Source organism: Myotis nattereri, assembly GCF_964212035.1.
Source record: "Myotis nattereri genome assembly, chromosome: 1".
Lineage (NCBI taxonomy): Eukaryota > Metazoa > Chordata > Mammalia > Chiroptera > Vespertilionidae > Myotis > Myotis nattereri.
Window position 1 is genome coordinate 77,109,797 of NC_138075.1, and position 9,916 is coordinate 77,119,712.

The 9,916-nt window shown below is 41.0% G+C and overlaps 1 gene segment (V, D, J or C); it reads left to right on the top strand.

Annotated features, from left to right (window-relative positions):
- Positions 1–2,657: 2,657 nt before the first annotated feature.
- LOC308522014 (T cell receptor alpha variable 9-2-like) lies at positions 2,658–3,151 on the top strand. The segment is given in 2 exons: positions 2,658–2,703; positions 2,832–3,151.
- The last annotated feature ends 6,765 nt before the right edge of the window (positions 3,152–9,916 follow it).

A 9,916-nucleotide genomic window follows, 5' to 3' on the forward strand; every position in this document is an offset into this window, starting at 1 on the left:
ATTGCTTTGGGTAGTATGGACATTTTGATGATGTTGATTCTACCAATCTATGAACACAGTACGTTCTTCCATCTGTTTATGTCTTCCTCTATCTCTTTTTTCAGTGTCCTGTAGTTTTTCACATATAGGTCTTTTACCTGCTTAGTTAAGTTTATTTGTAGGTATCTTAATTTTTTTGGTGTGATGGTAAATGGGATTGTTTTTTTAGTCTCTTTTTCTGTAAGTTCACTATTGGTGTAAAGTAATGCCATAGATTTCTTGGCATTAATTTTGTATCCTGCTACATTGCCAAATTCATTTATTAAGTCTAATAATTTTTTGATGGAGTCTTTAGGGTTTTCTATGTACAGTATCATGCCATTTGCGAATAAGGACAGTTTTACTTCTTCTTTTACAATTTGGATGCCTTTTATTTCTTCTTCTTGTCTGATCAAAATGGCTAGTACTTCCAGTACTATGTCGAACAGGAGTGGTGAGAGTGGGCATCCCTGTCTTGTTCCTGCTCTTAGGGGAAATGATTTTAGTTTTTGTCCATTGAGTATAATGTTGGCTGTGGGTTTGTCATATATGGCTTTTATTATGTTGAGGTATGATCCTTCTATTCTCACCTTGCTGAGCGTTTTTTATCAAGAAAGGGTGTTGGATTTTGTCAAATTCTTTTTTTGCATCAATTGATATGACGTTGTGACTTTTATCTCTCAATTTGTTTATGTGATGTATCATATTTATCGATTTGCGGATATTGTACCATCCTTGCATCCCCAGGATAAATACTATTTGGGTATGGTGTATGATCTTTCTGATGTAATGCTGGATCTGATTTGCTAGAATTTTGTTGAGGATTTTGACATTTAGGTCTTTTATCCATTTTGAGTTTATTCTTGTGAATGGTGTAAGTTGGTGGTCTAGTTTCATTTTTTTTGCATGTACCTGTCCAATTTTCCCAAGACCATTTATTGAAGAAACTGTCTTTACTTCATTGCATGCTCTTGCCTCTTTTTTCAAATATTATTAGTGTAGTGGCTTGGGTTAATTTCTGGGTTTTCTGTCCTGTTCCATTGATCTATATGCCTGTTCTTTTTTTCTTTTTTAAAAAATATATTTTTATTGATTTTTTACAGAGAGGAAGGGAGAGAGATAGAGAGTCAGAAACATCGATGAGAGAGAAACATCGACCAGCTGCCTCCCGCACACTGGGGATATGCCTGCAACCAAGGTACATGCCCTTGACCGGAATCGAACCTGGGACCTTTCAGTCCTCAGGCCAATGCTCTATCCACTGAGCCAAGCTGGTCTTGGCATCTGTTCTTGTACCTGTACCAGGCTGTTTACATTACAGTGGTTTTGTAGTGTAAATTGTTATCTGGTATTGTGATTCCTCCAACTTTGTTCTTTTTCAAGATTGCTGCAGCTATTGGTGGTCTTTTTTGGTTCCATATGAAATTTTGAAGTGTTCTTTCTAGATCTGTGAAATATGCCATTGGTATTTTAATAGGGGTTCATTGAATCTATAGATTGCCTTGCGTAGTATGGACATTTTAATGATGTTGATTCTACCAACCCATGAACACGGTATTTTCTTCCACTTGTTTATATATTCCTCTATCTCCTTTTTCATCATCCTGTAATTTTCCAAGTACTGGTCTTTTACCTCCTTGTTTAAGTTTATTCCTAAATATCTTAATTTTCTTGTTGCAATGGTAAAATTAGAGTCTATTTTCTTTATTTCCACTGTTATTTTTTTAAAAAATTTATGTCTTATATTCCATCTGTGCTTTGCTATTTATTATTTTTCCAATTCTTCTAGGTGTGACTTTAGATGTTTATTTGAAATTTTCTTATTTTTTTGAAGTAGGCTTGTATTGCTATGAATTTTCCTCTTAGGACTACTTTTTCTATGTCCCATAGATTTGGGGTCATTGTGTGTTCATTTTCATTTGTCTTAGGTATCTGTTTTTTTTTTTGTTTGTTTGTTAATCCTCACCTGAGAATATTTTTTGACTGCTTTTTCGGAGGGAAGGAGGAAGGGGAAGAAATATTGTGTTTCAATATCGTAATGATTCCTCATTCAAAGACTGATGATTATTTTTGTTTAATAATTTGTTTTATTTAACAAATATTTAGTGAGCACATTGTCAGTTGCTGTTCTACATGCTGGGTGAAAATGCTGAAAAACATAGAACCATTCAATAATGACTCTACTTCTTTATCCTTCCTCTCATTTCACCCCAAATGTCAGTCTAACATTCATGGGTATAGGCTGTCACACAGGATACATAAGAATATAAAAAATTGTATAAGGGATTGTATTAAAATGATCAAAATGTTATCTTTTTCAGTTACAGAAATATCATGCTTTGTTAAAGAACTTCCATGTGAGGTGGTGCCCTAAGAACAAAATAAACCTTAAAGGTTATGACAGCTCTTGTTCAGATTTACAAGGGCCATGTGAAGACTTACATGTGCTTGGAACATATTGTTGACTTTGGAAGACTGAGAAACAGGCATCTCATTTTAGTCCCTGTCCACCAGGGGGTGCAGCATCCCAACACAAACATTTTTTGTGTGAAATGTAGGCTTTGATTTATCTTTTCACTGTGACTTCAAAATTTCTTCATATTAAGAGTCAAGAACATTATTTAGGTGACACTCTAGAGATGAACTCTTCTCTAGGCTTGGTCACTGTGGTGCTCTCAGTGCTTGGTAAGTAACACAACTCTCAATGCATGGACTCTTTCTTCTGTTATGTGAGCAAATTCTTTAACCATAATTTTATTTAAGAGCTTTATGCCCAACTTGAAGAGACACAGATCTCTTTTCTTTTTCCCCAGGACGAACCCGTGGAGACTCGGTGACCCAGACAAAAGGCCAAGTGACCCTTTCGGAAGGAGCTTCCCTGACTGTGAATTGCTCTTATGAAACCACACAGTACCCTGCTCTTTTCTGGTATGTTCAGTATCCCGGAGAAGGTCCACAGCTCCTCCTGAAAGCCACAAGGGTCAACGAGAATGGAAGCAGCAAAGGATTTGTAGCCACATACCAAAAACAACCAAATGCCTTCCACTTGGAGAAAGCCTCAGTCTGCGAGTCAGATTCGGCCATGCACTACTGTGCACTGGGTGACGCAGTGACAAACTGCAGGGGGAGCTGAGCACAAACTCTGAGCAGCAACAAGGGGGCTGGCTATTGAGGGTCTCTGACTGTTTTATCCACTATGGTGGATTTATTATTTAACATCAAATTCACAGTACATTTAATTCAAATTTCTGACTGTTTAAGCAAATCAATAGAGTTGTTAGGATAATTAGATATCCATGCACAATTATCTATGGGAGTATCTAAGACAAAGGAACACTTTTATTTGATAAACTAGAGGCCCCGTGCACAGATTCATGCACCAGTGGGGTCCTTGGCCTGGACTGCGCTCTCTCGTAATCCGGGACCCCCGGGGGATGTTGGACTGCTGGTTTCGGCCCGATCCCCACAGGCCAGGCCGAGGGATCCCACCGGTGCACGAATCCATGCCCTGGGTCTCTAGTATGCATATAAGATCTTTGGTTAATCTCTTCCCGCTCTCTCCCTCCCCCTTCTGTCTGAGATTCATCAGTCTGTTCCGTGTTTCCATGCCTGTGTGTTCAGTGTCTGCCCCCTGGTGGTCATTGCGTATAATAGCTACTGGTTGAATGGTTGAACAGTAGGATGGTCAGTCACTTAGGGTTTTTTATATATAGATAATGCACTAAAACATGGATATTAAAAACAGATAAATTGTTAAAATGCTTAAGATATTTTATATCTATTGGTATGACTCCAAAATTTTTTTTACACACTAAATTTTCTTTTTTTTCTTTTTTTTACTTTAACACAAATTATGAAACATAGATGTTTATTTTCTTTTTTTATTGTCTAAAGTTTTACATATGTCTCCCGTTTCCCCAATTGACCCCCTCCTCCAGCCATTCCTACCCTGGGCAAACCCCCACCGCCCCAGTGTCTGTGTCTATTGGTTATGCTATTATACATGCATACAAGTCCTTTGGTTGCTCTCTAACCCCCTAGATTTTCTTTTTTTTAAAAAATTTATTTTTATTGAAAGTATTACAGATACCCCCACCCCCCATTTTACCCCATTGAGCTCCTCTACCCTGAACCAGCCCCTCCTAGGCCTTTACCACACTACTGTCTCTGTCCATGGGCTAAGCATATATACATATGCATTCCCTGGTTAATCTCTCCTTTCCTATCCTCTCACCCCTGCCTCCCCTCTGAGATTTGTCCAAATTTTTTTTTGTGATATATATCACATAGTAGGATATTAAAATTGACCCTTTTAGTAAATAAATGTGAGGTTTATAAAGATAGTTAATGCCTCCCTTGATTCAACTTTCCACTAATTACTTGTGCACAGAATAATTATATGCGATTGATACTGAGTGTTTTCCACCTTCTCTTAATGTGATTTTTGAGGGTTTAGAATGTACTTTTATAAATAGTTGATAAAAAAAATTCCAAGTTGCAAAATAATGAAGATTGAGGGACCACTGAAAAAAATGTAAAAGTTGTTATTAACACTTGGCTTCTTTATTCTCTGCTATATCAAGTTATAGAATTTTCTTAATTTTATTTCATCCACTTCTTATTTTCTACTTGGTGTTTCAACTCTACCAGTTTTCCTTTATTTGCCTTCCCTTTTCTATCTGGTTATTCATTTAAAAGTACTTTTAGCATTCAATTACAGTTGAATTTCAATATTATATTAGTGTCAGGTGTATGACACAGTTAATACACATTTATAGAACTAATAAAGTGATCCCCCAACAAGTCTAGTGCCTACCTGGCACCATACAGAGTATTCCAATATTGTTGACTATATTCTCCATGCTGAACTTTACATCCCTGTGATGATTTTGTAATTGTCAATTTGTACTTCTAATCCTTTTACTTTTTCCACCCATCCCCCAACCACCATCCCTTTGGCATCTATCAGTTTGTTCTCTGTTTGTTTGCTCATTTATTTCATTTTTTAGATTCCACATAGAAGTAAAATCATATGTATTTGTCTTGCTCACTGACTCAGTTCACTTAGCATAATGCTCTCTATGTCCACACAAGTTGAATATTAATTTTTTGAATCTCTTTCTTCCCCTTCCCCTCTGATCTCACCTATGTAGGAGTTAATGTAGTTCACTAACTTGGTGTTCTCTTGGATTCCCCCACGACTCTCTTCAGCAGAACTGACCTTTCTTTGGGATAGCTCTTTGGTGGGTGTGGTGGGTGAGGGAGGGGCCTCGGTTTTAGCACAAAGGGGAAGAATCCCATCCTATCTTCTCAGTTTTGATGGTTATTTTCTTTTAGGATTGTCTCTTAAGTAATATGTGGCAAAATTTTTAATTTCAATTCAATCAAATAATCTCTTTTTTTAATATAATTTTGATTACTGATATATTTGGACTCATTTCTAATATTTTGGTTTTGCATTACATGTTCTTTTTTTTCTTTTCTCTTGTAGTCTGCCTGCTATTGCATTGTTAACATATTCTTTTTTCTTTCTGTTGACTTAGGAAATGTAAAGTATCTCTGTTCTTAGGCCAGCATTTATATATATAAAAGTCTAAGTGACTGAATGACCGAATGACCGAATGACCGGTCAACTGGTTGCTGTGATGTGCACTGACCACCGGGGGACAGACACTCAATGCACAGGATAAGGCTCCCTCCTGTCTGGATTGGGCCTATGGGGATCTGGCCGAAACCAGCTATCTGACATCCCCCAAGAAGCCCCAGACTGTGAGAGGGCGCAGGCTAGGCTGAGGGACCCCACTGCTGCACAAATCCATGCACTGGGCCTCTAGTATTTAAATAAATGTGTATGTGTTATTCTACAACATTTCCCCCTACTATATCCCACTCCTAGTCCTTGGGTTACTTTTTCTCTTGCTGATTTACTATCTTTAGAATGACTCCAGTGCCGGGGTCCAACCCCAGCAGGTCCAGGGGTCCCCAAAGGTGTGGATGGAGTCGGTGAAGAATGAATGACACGGAGGCTGAGTTCAGTTGATCATCATAGCCGTGTTCTCTTGTCAGGGTCTGGTCAGGATCTCTAGCCGAGTTCTGGTCAGGATCTCCAGCGAAGTTCTGGTTAGGATCTCCAGCCAGGTTCTGTGTCCATGTTCTCTTGCTAGGTTCCCCAGCCAGGTTCGGTCACCAGATTCTGTAGCCAGGTTCTTCAGCCATGTTCTGTCACCAGGTTCTAGTCAGGTTCTCTTGCCAATTTCTGTAGTCAGATTCAGTCCAGGATCTTTTGCCATGTTCTCTCCAGCGAAGTTCTTCTGTCTCTAGATTCTGTGTAGGTTCTGTCTTCTTTCTGTCTCCTAAGTTCTGTGTCTTGTTGTCTTGTTACAACTGTATTTATACCAGTTGATTCAATCCTATCAATCTCTATTACAAAGGTTAGGGCGTTTCTTATCTCCATTCCAGGGAGTAAAGATTATGTAGCTTAAGCATGATTGTTTGTAGTTAAAGTGATTAACTATCCGCCTGGCACTTAGTTAAGGAGTTTTATTCCCTCCCTAACTTCAGGGGAAAATCCCTACCTGGGAAAACAACCTTTCTCAGAGAGGAGACCTTGGTTAAAACACATAGTGCCAAGAAGGTGAGCAAACATATTAAGAACAGTATGCCATATATGCCAGGTCCTTTGAAACAGCAAGGATGGACCGGCTCCCGGCAAATTCCCCCTTTTTTATTTTTTAAAAGCAGGCATTAAAAAGAAAAACCTGAAATGCTCTCTTGTATCCATTTTAAGAGTAGGATTGGCGCTTTCCGCTATTACCTGAGTCCTGATCTATCATCCCAGGGAGAGCTTGCCAATCCTGCACTTTCCCAGGGTAGAAAGGCTGCAGTGGGGTTAAGGATAAGGCTCCTTGGGCCTACCTTCTCCCATGCCATTACATTTACCTTTCCTTCCTCAGAAAAGCATGGACATATTTCTTGTATAAAACGTTCTGTCTGACTGGGAGTAACCTTAATTCCTCTGCTAGCAAGCATATGTGTTAAAAGATCAATACAGAGTCTTATTTCTTTAGACTCAGTATGGCATATCTTCTCAATCTAAGAATCAATACAGAGTCTTCTTTCTTTGGACTCAGTATGGCACATCTTCTCAATCTAAGAATCAATACAGAGTCTTTTTTCTTTGGACTCAGTATGGCACATCTTCTCAATCTGAGTTCTGTACTATCCACCTTCTTACCCTACTTATCCTCTGTAGGGGTGGTCTGCAGTACCCTGGTGGAGTCCTATCTGTCCCGAGCGTGGGGTTCTCAATGGGGGAGGGGGGGGCTTACCTAGGGGAATCCTGTTCCAGGGGTTCCCAAAGGTGTGGATGGAGTCGGCGAAGACTATCCACCCTCTTCCTATGGTGGAGTCCTATCCGTCCCGAGTGTGGGGCGCTTACCTAGGGGTCCCTGTTCAGGCGCCAGATGCCGGGGTCCAACCCCAGCGGGTCCAGGGGTTCCCAAAGGCGTAGACGGAGTCGGCGAAGAAGGAATGACACGGAGACAGCGTTCAGTTGATCAGCAGCCTAGCCAGGATCTCCAGCCAAGATCTCCAGCCAAGTTCTGGTCTGGATCTCCAGAGAGGTTCTGCTTAGGATCTCCAGCCAGGTTCTGTGTCCATGTTCTCTTGCTAGGTTCTCCAGATTCTCCAGCCAGGTTCTGTAGCCATGTTCCCTCGCTAGGTTCTCCAGCCAGGTTCTGTCCAGGTTCTCCAGCCAGGTTCAGTCACCAGATTCTAGTCAGGTTCTCTTGCCAATTTCTGTAGTCAGGTTCAGTCCAGGATCTTTTGCCATGTTCTCTCGCTAGGTTCTGTCTCTAGGTTCTGAGACCAGTTTCTGTCCAGGATCTTTTGCCATGTTCTCTCCAGCAAAGTTCTGTCTCTAGAGAACGTTCTGTGTAGGTTCTGTGCCTAGGTTCTGTCTCTCTCGTTCTGTCTTCTTACATCTGTATTTATACCAGTTGATTCCAATCCTATCAATCTCTATTCCAAAGGTTAGGGCGTTTCTTATCTCCATTCCAGGGAATAAAGATTATGTAGCTTAAGCATGATTGTTCGTAGTTAAAGTGATTAATTACCCACCTGGCACTTAGTTAAGAGGTTTTATTCCCTCCCTAACTTCAGGGGAAAATCCCTACCTGGGGAAACAACCTTTCTCAGAGACCTTGGTTAAAACACATAGTGCCAAGAAGGTGAGCAAACATATTAAGAACAGTATGCCATATATGCCAGGTCCCTTGAAACAGCAAGCATGGACTGGCTCCCAGCACTCCAGTGGCTAGTTGAACAAATTACAGACCAGCTATATATATAGCTGTCAAACTATGCAGTTTAGGAACTGGGTCACTCTTCATAGGATTTGTCAAGTTTCTACATAACCCATTGAAACACTGATAATCTAGAAACACCATCCACCCTTCCTCATACATTATTCCAGAAACTTCTCTTATATAATGTGTTTTAAGAAAAATCACCAGCTTATACCTTCATTTATTGGAAATACTGATTGCTATAATCCTGCACTGCTTGTATTCACAATTTTGGAGAGATGACTGTACCATGTCACTGGGCCAATGTGGGTGGAGTTTGCTGTTAAGATGAATGACTGAGCTGAGATGTGATTGGGCCTCAGTGAGTCTGGTGAACACACTGAGTGCAGGAACAACATTTGCCTTGGTCCAGGACCCTGCACCCTCCAGATCAGGGGCAAAGGCACCACAGCACCTTGGCAAGACGTCATGGAGAGACACCTGGGGGCTCTGCTGGGGCTTCTGTGGGCCCAGGTTTGCTGTGAGTCCCAGATGGGGAGCTGGGGAGGGTTCCACCGCTGTCAATAGAAGGGGGAAGGCAGAGCTGACACAGAGCTCCTACTCTGGTGTTTCTTGGGATATTTTACAGGTTTAGAAACTGTATCAATCATCCCCAGCGACCTCATATGTGCTTGTTTTTCTCTTTCCAAGCAGGGGTGAGAGGGATGAAGGTGGAGCAGAGTCCTTCAGTCCTGAGCCTCCAGGAGGGAACCAGCTCTTCTCTGAGGTGCAATTTTTCTACCACAGTGACCAAAGTGCAGTGGTTCCGACAGAATCCCGGGGGTGGCCTCATCAATCTATTTTATTTAGCTTCAGGGACAAAGCACAGTGGAAGATTAAGCTCCACACTGAATTCTAAGGACCTGTACAGTACCCTGAGCATCACAGCCTCCCAACTGGAGGACTCAGCCACCTACCTCTGTGCAGCGGATGCACAGTGCTGCCAGGTGATCTGCAGCCTGTACCCAAACTGCAGCTGGGCCTGCAGTCCCACCCTTTCCATGGGCAGGCATGTTGCCCCACATTAGCCTTGCACATCTTTGAGTTTTCAAATTTATGTTCCAAACCTCTTTTCTGTCCTAAAATTAGACTCTTCAGCCCTGTCATTCACCTTTTTGGGGCCTTATTTTTTCCCTGAAAACACTTTATAGGTAAAAAACTCTTATATGGAACCATTAAGATAACCGATAAAAATGCCAAATACAATGCAGGCAGAACGTAAATGACATGTAAATTACTTTGCTGGAAAAGGCTTGGAAAAATGTAAGGTGGTCAAGAAGTAGGAAGAGCCTTGGCTGGTTGCTCAGTGGTTAGAGTGTCAGCAGTTGGATTCCTGGTCAAGGGTTGCAGGCTCCATCCCTGACCCTAGTGTGTGTGTCAGGGTGCATATGGGAGGCAACCAATTGATGAGTCTCTCTCACATCAACGTTTCTCTCTCTTTCCTGCCCCCTCCTCATTCCCCTCCACTCTTCCAAAAAAAAAAAAAAAAATCAATGGCAAAAATATCCTCATATGAGGATTAAAAAAAAAAAGAAGTATTAAGAGATTATTCT